Source organism: Solenopsis invicta, chromosome 16 (genome assembly GCF_016802725.1).
Source record: "Solenopsis invicta isolate M01_SB chromosome 16, UNIL_Sinv_3.0, whole genome shotgun sequence".
NCBI classification, from domain to species: domain Eukaryota; kingdom Metazoa; phylum Arthropoda; class Insecta; order Hymenoptera; family Formicidae; genus Solenopsis; species Solenopsis invicta.
Window position 1 is genome coordinate 20,032,730 of NC_052679.1, and position 13,485 is coordinate 20,046,214.

The following is a 13,485-nucleotide window of genomic DNA, read 5'->3' on the forward strand; positions in this document are numbered from 1 at the left end:
ATAGATGTCGATTATTCAGCGACTGCTTTCACTACTAGAAAGTTATCGTTGCTGCAATTACAAGAGACTGCAAATTCTATGCTTACCCTACAGTTACGTCTAAGATTGGAGGTGTAATTACAAATTGTGTTCTCGCATGAGTACATGTTATATCCCTCAGCGATTCATGGAATTCGTGCGCTACTGATAACGTTAAATTAATACAATGCCTTAATTATATCGTCGCAATGGTGTTCGTTTGTCGCAGCAGTATAACTGCAGCGTTACTCTGATATATCAAAATTGTTAGGTGAGTATCAACTAATTTCCGCATTAATGCCTTTAAGGCTTAATATTTGCATATTTAGCGACACAGTTTAATACATATCTAGATTTTTTTTGTATAATGCGCACATAAATGAAGAATTATTTTAATAAAAGTGCATTTTAGAGCAGGACGTAAAGATATGTTTTTAATAACGGCAAATTTCATCAAAATTTTTTAACTAAATTAAATGCAACAGCTGCTAGAGGTATTATTTTGCATTATTATTTAACATCAATAGCACCGTTATATTTATAATATCTGCATATCTGCACGTTCTCTCATGCGTATGCATCTAAATCACATTTTTTTATTTCGTTTTTGCGGAATATTTTGAATGAAATTCAATATATTTTATATGCAATTTAATAAAAAAATCAAGAGTCCTATTATTAGAACAGATCTCATTTTTGTGTGATATTTGTTTTTATAAAGAAAATACAGATACGTACGCTTCGCTGAGGAATAAGAAAAAACTGACAAGGGATATTTACAACTGATCGCACTTTATTGACCTGTAATGTTCCTTCTCGTTGTCTCTATTGATTTTTCCAAGTTTCACTACTGGCTACGCCATTCGGTTTATTGATGACCATGCTTATTTGGCCGTGTGCCTAACGGTCAGGAAATTTCTAAATAGATCCGTAAACACCATAAAGCGCGGGTTCCGCTCGATGCCAACGAAGTGGACTGCGTCGATCCATTAATCTTGAGAATTAAAAGAAAATTAATTACAGTTGTTGCAACTTGAGTGGGCTCTGCTGATGGATGATGAGAAACGGCGAGATGTCAGCCAGCGGAAGAAGAGCAGAGAAATGGGAGAGGGATCAAGATGAAGCGAACTGACATTTCGCCTCGTGCATTCCGCAGAACTTCCTTCAGATCTTAAATATTATTTTCACTGACATAGTCAACATCTCGTGGTACCTTCGTCTATATAGTATATAATTTTTTAATATTTCATCTTTATTTATAACTAATAATTACTAAAGACATAAATATTGATAGAAGTACGTAATGCAACGTTATTACATCACTTTTAAGTCGCTGCAAATGTAATCCCTTACAAATGGACGCATTTATTCATACGGACTTACATGACGCTCTTTGATTTTGTATTACATGTTTATTTCCTTGTGATGTTCTCTTCCTGGCACAACTGACCGAATATTTATTAAGGGACGTGTAAAGTGGCGACGATGGCGTTTCTGTAGGACAGAAATCGACGGACCTGTTAAAGCGAACACGGATCTATCCGCTTTGATGGGATCTCTCTCTTCTGTTCAGCCTTATTCCCTTTCTCTTTCTATGTTCGTCGGGACAGGTTAAATATTCAGTTCCGGTGGGTTAAGGATTCAGGAAGGGTGCGGCCCTCGATGTCGCTCGCCTCGCGTTACGTCCCGTATAAAGGAACACGAAAATCCGTTCCTCGTGAATTACAGCGACGGCTTGTCCCATCCGTTATCCGAGCCACCCCCGTTTCCCGGTAATTAACTATCAATTCGTTGCAGATCGGAACTCGGCACGATTACATTTTGGGCTATTTTTTTCATATTCGTGGTATCGCTTATAGACTTTCGTGTGCGTTTTAAAAATCTTTCAATCAAGAGTGACTGAAATATATATATATATATAAAGTTGAGATTGTAAATTAAATAATTATTTTCCCTAAAAAAAATAATAAAAATTCGAAATATGATACTGAAGTTGTCCACGTATACGTATCTTATAAAATTAATATTTCTTAGAGAAAATTTATTGCATGTACAAAATTAAAATACATATATTGTTAGTAAATAATTGAATTAAAATTTATACGGTTAAAAGTTGTGTCATTTGTATTGCTTGATAATCATTGGTCTTTTACTATACTTAACAATAAGTCTATTATTATGAGCTTCCATGATATTTCTGATGGCATTATATATTCAGACATAAAAGTTTTAAATAAAATGAATTTATATGCTAAAATTAGAATCACTGTATATACATATATAGAATTAAAGAATTTTTGCAGTTATATTAAACTTTCAAGATCTTTTCGTCCAGATAAAAGTTGTTATTAAATTGCAAAAAAATTATTTGACATTTAAGTTAATGTTGTCAAAATTTTATAACATTTATATATTTATATATATTTAGATATGTATTTATATAATTAATGCAAAATTGTTTTTATTAATTTTTTTATTCTAATGCCATATATAGATAATATTTATTCTAATTATACATAGTCAATGCTTATCATTATTAAATTGTTCTCTAAAATTTGTATAAGATAAGATACGAATTTTTTCACGATTTATATTTAGTATGTATATTTAATACGAATAGGTAAATCAGGAAAACGGCGTATCGTAGTAGTAGGACGTTTAAATATTCCTCTCATTTCTTATTCAGAGTATATTTCATCCCTTCGTTCATTCATTCGTTTGCTCTTTCGTACATATACATATTCTTTGGATAGCATTGACTTCAAATACATACGTACATACACATACACACACTCAACATACAACTCTACTGCTTCTTATACGAAAAGAGGAATAAAGAAAGAGAACTAGACTACCCTCCTTAACGCACTGAAAAATCTGGAAGATTTGTGCGACGCACATCTGCATTTTAATTATTCTGAATAATTTCCTGCATAATCTCTATCCTGCAAACTTGGTAAGGTTAGTCTTCCAACATTCCCTCTTTTTCTCATAAAAGTATGTTATAGAATAATAATATCTAATTTCTCAGATTCCTTAGAGTACATTTTAATTTTCTACCTAATCTAATTTATCTAATCGTTTTCAAATTATTTTTTATATGATTTGAAATATAAATAAATAATTTCTTTTTTAATGTTATAAACAATTTTAAAATAACAATACAACGATATGTACATATACTTATATACAATATAACAATTAAATATATAAAATATATAAAAATGTTTATTGTAATTACATGTAGATTATTTAAAAATTAATAATGTTAGTTAAGAAATACAAAGAATACAGATTAATCTTAGCTTTTCCATGGGGTTTTCGCTTTTACATGGAATTTCATTTTTTTTTTTATTAACCAGATGCATTTATCACGGTCCAAAGGATGGATGAGACTCCACGGTGCGACCCTACTGCCGCCACGTTATTTTTTCCCTTCGCTGAATATTTGTCTCTATCCAACGAAGAAAGGGTTGGTAAGCGGATCGCACCGGAAGGGTGTCAGACGCTTATTAAAAAACCTTTTGGTCTTAGACGCAACGTGATTTTATCTTCTTCCCTTGCTTTTACGGACAATGCATAATCATTAAAACTCACTATAGAAAATTATTCTGAAAGCTAAAGCGTATTGTTAAGAAAAATAAGTCATAAGGAAATCTTATGTATTCTTAACAAAAAAAAAATTGCATGGTGTATAGATACCAATGTTTCCAACATTTTAGAAAAAATTCAAAAAAATAATGTCTCGTTACATAAAATTCCTTATTATTCTTACATTATATTATTTTAAAAACAATTTCTTAAACAATTTGATATTATTTACAAAAACCAAATTTGGAAGACGTACCAAAGTTATTTTTTACGTAAACTGCAATATTTTATTATAACATTTATTATCCAGTATATTAGTTAATCATAATATTTTTTAATCTTATTAGTTTATCTGAAAATTATTAAAAATAAAAATATTTAAAAAATTATTTGATTAGAAGACATAAAATTTCCTTTCTAAATGTATTCTTTGTAATTTGCTTGCATCAAGCGAAATACTTATTTGTAAATGATGATCTTCATGAAGAATATTATATAACAAGCTATAAGAAAGAACACTTGGCAACTTGTGAAAGCGTCCTTTGATGCACATAGACCGGCTAATACAAGAGCGTCATTATCTGTAAGACTGAATGGCGAGCCATGCTTAGCCTTCGTCCGTTCTTTGGTGACCTCGATGGCTTCTCTGTACCCGAAGATCCCAAGGGTGGCTTAATCCTGAAGGACCTGGTAGAGGGCATTAGAGATGGTGAGCAAGTACGGAAGGGATGAGGTGCTGGTTGACGGTAGGTGTGTCCCGCGAAGTAGGTATCTATTAAGGAGCGTAGCAGAGGAGCGGGTTGTTCGGGCTAAAACTTGTACCTACCTACTCCGAGGAACTTTGTGTGAAATGCGCCTCGAGCACATCCTGCCGCGTCTCCTTCATCCTGTCTTCCATATTAACGGTCGTACCACCCTCTACCGTACTTCACCGTCACCTTCGTCTTACTTCTCACCCGCTTCCAGTACCGTCTTCCTTTTCGTTTTCCCGCGACTCCTGTGCTACTCGATGCGGGAAAGGTCGTCTTCGTGAGCGGTCGCGCAATTCGCGATTTTAACGACCGCACGGTGCGTTAGGTATGTGCTCACAGAGTAGATGTAAATTGTTGAATACCCCGGTTGCGCGGCGCTCGATGCGAAGTTTAAGTAGCAATTACCGTCAATTCGGCATTTTGTGACACGGTGAGTATAAACTGGAGAGAACGTTGCATTTAAGTTTGCATCGTATGTGTTAATATCTATATGTATGTATATATATATATACACAATGATATATTAAAAGAGACTGAGAACAGAAACGGAAACATGTCACCCTCGCAACTGTTAAAGATTACGCAAGCTTTGAAAGTTAAATGCATTTCAATTTCTAAGATATTTTTTGTATCAATAATTACTTTGGAAAATCTAAACATTACATTTTTGCACATTGTTATTCTGCAATTTGACTCACAACTATAGTGTACACCACGATGTATTTAATTGCATGTGTAAATTAGGAGAATCCGTAAATTTCGTATGCTGATCGCGAAGAGCAGCGGGACAACAGCCTAATTCATGAAGTTCAGAGTAATTCGCAGGAGGAATGACAGCCAGATTGTCGGTAGATGGGCGAGGTTTGTCGAGATCAAACAATCAGCTCTGCCGAGTCGAGCGAAAGATTATTTCTGGCAACCGCCCACAAAAATTAAATCGCTTGCCCTCCGGCCGCCAATTTGACCCCGCTTAACACTGCCCAGCCACCCACAACTTGTCTCCGAAAGGAGAGTCCACGGTCACTTCGCTTGACCGAGTTAGCTAACAGTTTGTGTCGCTGATGGAATAATGGTCCATTTGGGATGCACGTGCTACCGCAGTACCCTCCTTTCACCATGCCGTTCGCTGTTGCACGTATTTACATGTAATCTCGTACAATTAATATTTATGTTGGCTCTACAACGTTGTGTTCTACTCCGCAGCCACTCAAAACTACGTTTGAGCATATGTATATTTTTTACTTCGGTGAAATTCTGCTGCATAGTATATACAAAAGTACAATATCCAAACAGCAAATTGTTACTTATTACTACTGCTACAATAAATCATAATTTAATTCTATTGATCTCTCCATTACGCGATATACATGTATAATACTAAAATGTTGAAATTTATATTAATATATAAAGTATCATGTCTACTTATCGCTCCTTTAAAGATGCGACACGGTGATTTTCTCAAACAATGCAGGTATAATCAGTCTATATTTATTCAATTTTACAATATGCTGTGAAAGTTTTCCTAAACACTGTTAACTTGATTTATAATATGTCGCTGATAATATGCAATTTATAATATAATGTTGTAATTAAAAAAATTTAATATAAACATATACTAAAAATTATATTAGAAAAAAAAACATTTGGGATATCTGTGTATTTTTCTTTAAGTAGCAGAATTTTCTCCGCAATCTACGGCAATGCCGCAGCAATATTGAGTAATAAGAGTATCGTATGCCGAGTGCGGGATGTAGCGAGCATCAACGGTTGAATCTCTCGACGGAAGAGCTGCTGCAAAAGGGAGTTCAAGGACCGAACCCCGGCGCTTTTATGCGCCGTAGCCGTAAATACTTCAACACTGACGCGTGCAATATTAAAGGTGCAAAAGCTGTATGTACGGCCATCATTCGAGTGCTCGACGAGCGGGCGGGCGGACGGGAAACGCGTCCGAGGGAGCTTACACACGCGTGGAAGCATCCCTCGGCGCGTGTGCACGTGCAAGCGTGTACACGCGCACAAGCCGAAGATTTATGTTGCTTATCTTCGCGTACGAAAGGCGCGGACGTTTACGGGCGTACGAGAAATCATTTACTCTGGCATCGATTTCCTCGCGTCTGACGCGCTTTCCTGCCATTCGGCTTTAACGATTCATTTGCAACGCCCGACGCGGCTCGCCCGACGCCTAGCGCGCGGCTCTTATTTCGCGAAACGAGAAGAATGAGAGAGGCTCGCAGATGCGTTCTCGGCGAATGAACGACGGAACGACGCCGCGTTTTTCGTGCCCGTGAAAATACGACTCTACGGAATTATTAGGAGAAAACCGGACGGCTTTATTTCTTTTTCCTTGATTCCTAGTCCCTCGACTTCCGTGACCCGCTATGCAGAGCGCAATCGTGTACGCTGATTTACGAGCGTGAATAAGGACAAGCTGCGGAGATTATTTTTTTAGGCAGCCACTTTCGAGGTGAATTATTGTTCTTCGTGCTACGTCGAGGATTCTACGGTAATCTTGATCGCGCCGGGCGTCGTATAGCCGGTTTGTATACTTATTTTCGTCGGTTATCTCGTTGTTGATACTCCTACGTAGAAGCGGAACGGTAATGAATATTTGATGCATGTTTGCGTCGTATATCATTTAGCTTGGAGAGCTTTGATTTTAAAATTTAAAAATAACCGGCCCGATGAATATAATACAGTTATTAGATCTTCATCGGCAAGTGAATATCTGTCTCTCTGATCTACGCAAATAGATATCTTGGATATCTGTAAATCTAAGCGAAACACGTGTACGATATCATATGTAACCATTCCGATAACTCAAATCTATCAGCAGATAGCAAAGATCGATGGAACACTTTTAGATAGATGATTATAGTCTAAATACGTTAAGATTTATTATTTAAAAATAATAAGGACTTTTATTTTCAGTTAAATAAATTTACTGAAACAACTGATAATTATGTCATAAAAATGTAGTGTAAGAATATGTATTAATAACAATAAATTATCTTTAATTTATGTAAAATATTTAATATATATTAAATATTGCTAATCTTAATGATAAACTTATATATTTTCCTTTAGAAAATCTTTATGCCTTTGATTCTACAAAGTGCTCATCAGATTTCTCGTATTTTCTACTTAAAATAATTTTATACACGTATCAACATACACATACATATTTTCACTTTTCCATAATTCCTAAGAGATGGTCTTATCCAGAAAAGAGTTGTATCCATCAAGATTTGTGGAACATTAATCTTCCAAATAGAATTTCTCACAGAGTTACATAAAACTTCTTTAACAGCATTTTTCTTCAAGCTGTTCTACGTATATGCATATCCGTTTGCCTATGTAATGCGAAAGCGCGTTATTCAGTGTCACGTAAACATGCATTTTTCGAATTTTGCACGGGACTAGCAAAATCGTCCTTTAATAACATGCAAATTACATTGGCACTCATCGGAAATGTTTTACAAATGGAGGAGAAGCTTAAACATTTATTGGATTTCGCGGTAACAGTTACATCTTTCGCAAAATCGCAATGTTTAATTTTCTAAAAATAAATAAGCCTTGAAAAATGTGAGCTTTTGAAAAGCGTTTACTCTTGTCATCTGCACACATTTACGAATGACACTATATTATATAGCTGTTATCGTAAACGTCCAATGTTCTTACGAATACCTATACGAAAAGGTTTATGGATGATAAATTTCTTGGACTTCGGCAAATTCAACGTGGGATATCCGTAGAAGACGTTTCAGAAACTATATATATGTCATACTATAGAGTCTGCCAGGGTTTCTTAACGGAAGCACAAGAAAGCAGTAGCATTTGCCAAATTCTCCGTTTGCTTCTTGGTACGTAACTTCGCGTAAATGATCATCGCAATATATCAGTGCTGTGTTTCCTTTTGCTTAATAATACGAACGTTAAGTACGATGTATTTTAATATGATGTTTACATATCGTAATATTAATATAAATATGAGCATAAAGTTAGTAATCAATTAATGGACTAACGCTAGGTATTAATTAAAGTATATTATATTTTGTTAAATTATATTCAAATTTTGTAAAAGGATGCACTCATTTTAACTTTTTTTATTATTTCTTAACATTCTTTTGTTGGTGAACTTTTTATTTAAATTTATTTTTTGTTTTTATTCTAATATGTTATCTGTAATACTTATGTAAATATACAAATATTGATTCTTTTTATTTCTTTAGGAGTTGATAAATACGTTTTTTTTCGCGTGTAAAATTATTTATGTCTACTGTCATTTCTGATGCAGAAACCACGATGTATGGCTGATACAGTTAAAATGACAAACTATGTTTGTTTTGCAAATATCACTGCGACGGCAAATAGCCAATCGAAATATACAGCGTAACAATCCATCGATAACTGGTAATATATTAATATCAACTAATAACACAAGGAAATCTACGATATACGTATAATTATCCTATAATAATTATATTTATTATAAATTTGGATTTTATTATTCTTATTGTGTACACAGTTCATGCAAAGAAAACTAACAAAATGACATATGAAAAATGAATTGTAATTTTTGTATGTGTTAACGTGATTATACAAATCTTTGTTTTTATATCGTTTTAACCTCGAGAAATAAGATGTTTAATCAAATAAACTATGATTTATTCTTTCTATTAAAGCGAATTTGTATGAATGTGAAAAACGTTTTTTTTTTTGTTAAGTCTTTCCACTTTCAAAACTTTCGGTGCTACTATCAGCAAAAAATGCTGATAATGTTATTGTGTAAACAACACTATACATGTGCACAGAGTAGTTTGATATTTTTTTTTAAACAAATACTTTTCTACAAAACAAATTGTCTGTATAAACAATTAATTATATAACTCAATTTAATTATATTAGAATTTTATTTTTGCAATTTTTTTATTTATTGTAGAGTCAATTTACTTATTTTACTGTTTAAAAATAAACACAGTAAAAATTGCGTAACTCTAGTCATTTTTAATGATTTAATGCAATGAAGATTGCACAAAGACATCAAAGGTACACGAAGCGAAGATCAAGTAAAATTATCCTGAGCATTTTCTGTAAAAGTAATAACCAAAATTCATTTTTCCTTTAAGTACTTTGATCTCAAAAGGTTAGCTGTAAAGTTTATCACACTTTAAAAAAAAACGTGTCGAGAAAATAAGCAGCTGCATACGATACGTGCTGCAAGTTGGTCTTTTCTACTAAAATTTTCTACATGTAAAAGATACACTCGCTTTTTTGCATACACGTCTGTATAAACATTTTTATGAATTTAATGAGAGAGATTTTTCAAATATTTATATAATTTTACATCAATCTTTTATTACAATTCCATTAATAATTTTTATATTTAAAATTAGAGAAAACGTCAAGTCTATTATTGCAATGTAATTAAAAATATAATAATGGATATTTATATATATATACATATATACATATACACACACGCGCGCGCATGCGCACATACACATATATATATACGTAAATTAAAATTTCCTTTGTAATAGAATAAGAGAACTTGATTGACCCGCCACATGTCCGGATAATATGAATTTGCAACATGATATTAACGATTGCGTGCAGCGAACGTGAAGAAAGAAGCGGCTATTGCGCTTCGTTTCACGAGTCATTTGTCGCACGACGAGTGCTTCGTTCATCGCGAGGTTAGCATAATGTAAATTGAGCAACGTCGTTTAACCGAATAGCTTTATTTACTCATCTCTATCGTAAAGCAAGCGGGCGCATACACCGCGGGGAAAAGTAAGAGGAAGATATGAACTGTGAGAAGAAGGGTAGCTGGATGGCGAGAATGCAAAGATGCGACGACAACGAGGCTGGATACGGGGGACGGATGCGATATATCTACGACGGGTCGACTTGATTAATTGTATATTTATGTATCAGCCCACTTAACCGAGCCGGTAGCTTTCTTCACAAGCCCCGACCTGCCTTTCGTGGACCCCCTTTGTACGACGCGGAGTTCCGCCTTGTCTTAACGTTGAAATAATGCAGGCGAAATAAGGTCGGCTAAAATGTTTAGAGAACTAAGCGCGGCACCGGACCTTAAATCACCGCGCGACGACGTCTCCCTTTTCTCTCTTGCTCGCTCACAACCTTTTCCATCTTCCTCTTCCCGTCGCCACTTCTCTCTGCTTCTCTTTCCCCGGCTCCTTTCGCCATCTCTCTTGTCCCTACTCGTCTTTGTTTCTGCACAACCATCTCGTTCCACTGTGCCTTCCCTCGCAACCAGCACCGATTCGAACTTTAAAAAGCTTCACGAGTCCCGAGTGTAAACCCCCTCCCCCCCCCTCCCCTCCCGTTCTTAATTCGTGAGGCATTAGCGGCTGGATACGAAAATTAATTAAGGGGCGTTCTGCGCAGCTCAAATCGACGTGCTAAAACACTATTTATCATTATCGACTGTTATACTTAAGTTGCTTTATGCTCTGGCAACTGGAAAACTTATGGAAACAAAGATTCAGTTTTACATGATCATAAAAAAATATTACGTACACGTAATATTATTTTTATAAATATCTCATACTATATGTATATTACATATATGTAGGTATATGCAATATCATACATAATTGTGCTTTATGCTTTGATAACTTATTACTGTAACATTGATTATTGAACATATAATTAATATAAAAATTATAAATAAATAAATAGAATTATAATTATACATTCTTCTTTAAAAGAAAGATTATCATTAAAAATTAGAAAAAGTCACAATAAAATAGTCAATACGAGAAAGACAAAAATATTACTTTGCGGCTACATATACTTTTAAAACTTATACGAAAAATCATAAGCATAAAATGAAGGTTATTGCGCTTCGTGATAATGTCCTAATGATGAAGCCCGAGAAAAAAGATTTTTGCGTGAAATTCAGGATCATCTTAGTTTTCGGAGTTTCCGGGTGGGATACGTTTGGAAAAGAGAGATTCCAGAGAAGATTACGAAAACCGTTTCGGGACGAACGGAATCATCGTGCTTCTTGGAACTCGCGAGGATATCCACGGAGAAAAGGGATTCCGCTGTGGACTGCTGAGAAGAAGGTACTAGATTGCAGTGTGGCACGCGTCGCTTAGCGCGAATTCCAGAACGGACGAAGAACGAGGGGAGGTGAGTTGGATGGCAAACGAATCGTTTAGGATTCCACGCGGTATCTTTCAACTTTCCCGTTCAGTCTCTGCTCCTCTCGAGAAAACAGTCTTGTCGCGCTTGCAGGATTTATAAGTCATCCCGTTCTCCGCGTCGTATTATTGAAAACGACGAATTCCTCGAATATCGCGTCTTCAGCGTGACGACGACGCACGGGTGAAAATGCATAACGAAATTTCACGTGATTTTCGGCATAATTTATCTGTTTAACTCAAAATTATTAGACAGATAAAATAAAAATATACGGTACATGCTGTAACTGAATATAAACATTTCAATATACACGGTTACTTTTACAAAAGTAATTCTATGAAGAACTTAGCCTGTAAAAAGAATAAATAGCAACTAGTTACCTTTGAAGCAGCTGCAAATTTACGTTACCTTTTATAAGTAACGCTTCAAAGTTTACTTTATTCTAGCTTTAGCAAACTTCCTTCATCTTGACTTTCATAATTTCCAGATGAGTTAATTACCGTCTACTTGTGTACACTTCTAGCAGATCTTAATTCGCTCTTGATTTACTCGCGCAATTTGATAATATCAAGCAGCAATGCATGTACATGCAGAAATATTTGATTTGATGCTCAACAGCTATGTGCTCTTCCACGTGTTAATATTTTTATTCACTATTACGACCGAGTGAATGCCGGTCTCTGCCTGCATTTGACATGCTACAACTAATGACATAATTTTCACGTTTGATCGAGATGCATTCAGGAAAAATTTATATTTGTATTTGTACATACTTTAATTCTTGTAAATAGAATTTTCACAAGTTTACTATTTAATCTAAATAATCATCAATAGATATGTAGAGTAATTTAACACAGTAAAGGCAATTTATATAACTAACTTGGTGCAATTAAACTACGAAATAGAAATGATGATTAAGAAATGTAGCTAAATAAGATAAATTGTACAATTATAAACTACCTAATTTTATTTAATTTCACTCTTTCAAACTATATATTATTATTATTCTCATCATAATTATTAGGACTAAATATAAGGAAAAAAATATCAATCAAATATAGATTTTATTGTAATTTATATAAATTATGTAATTTGATATTCCATTAATCAAAAAGCGTAAGGTATACAATATGAAATCGTTTTATTTACGCTAATGGATATTTCCCGTCATTGCATTTTTCATGTTTGTATAATAAATACGAACACAATTGCGCGCTGAATGCATTATTTACGTTTCCAGAAATATCATTTACCGGCGAGTATTTTACGATGAAATATTTCATGAGGCAGAAGAGTTATCGTAAAACCACAAGAGCATCTGCACGTTATGGATTATGTATCCACACGCATAGAAATGGCTACAATTTTAAGTTATTAATTATGCGACTCTAACTCGCAGTTAATGATAATGAATCTGTTATCATGAATTTCGCACGTAAATTATAAGCAATATACTATACTCCTAATTCAAATATTAAAATATTTTGCAGTAAATTCAACAGCTGCATTAATTATTATTGCATCTCATAATGGGTGTTATAAATAATATACCAAATGTTAACAAAAATTTGAAATAACGTTGTGTGCAAAATATTCAATAAATGAAATTGTCGATAAATCAATGAGAATGCAATCAGTAAACGGTTAATCGACGATTGCATTAAAACAAATTGTTTAAGTTGTAGCAATTTCGGGTCCCCGATGGCTAATATCCGGATAATGAAACGAGGTGCCTTCGTCTCATCGGACTCAAGGAGGGTGAGAGAACAGAGGGATGGAATAAGGGCGTGAAGGCAAAGAGCGCAAGGTTGGAAAATGTGAAATCAGTCACGAAGAAAAGCGACTGATAAAACAATAGAAAAAGTATTATAAGATGATTTTCGTTGTGAAAAATTACATTGTAATTTATATCAGATAACAAAAACGTATTATCAAGTAACAACTGCAT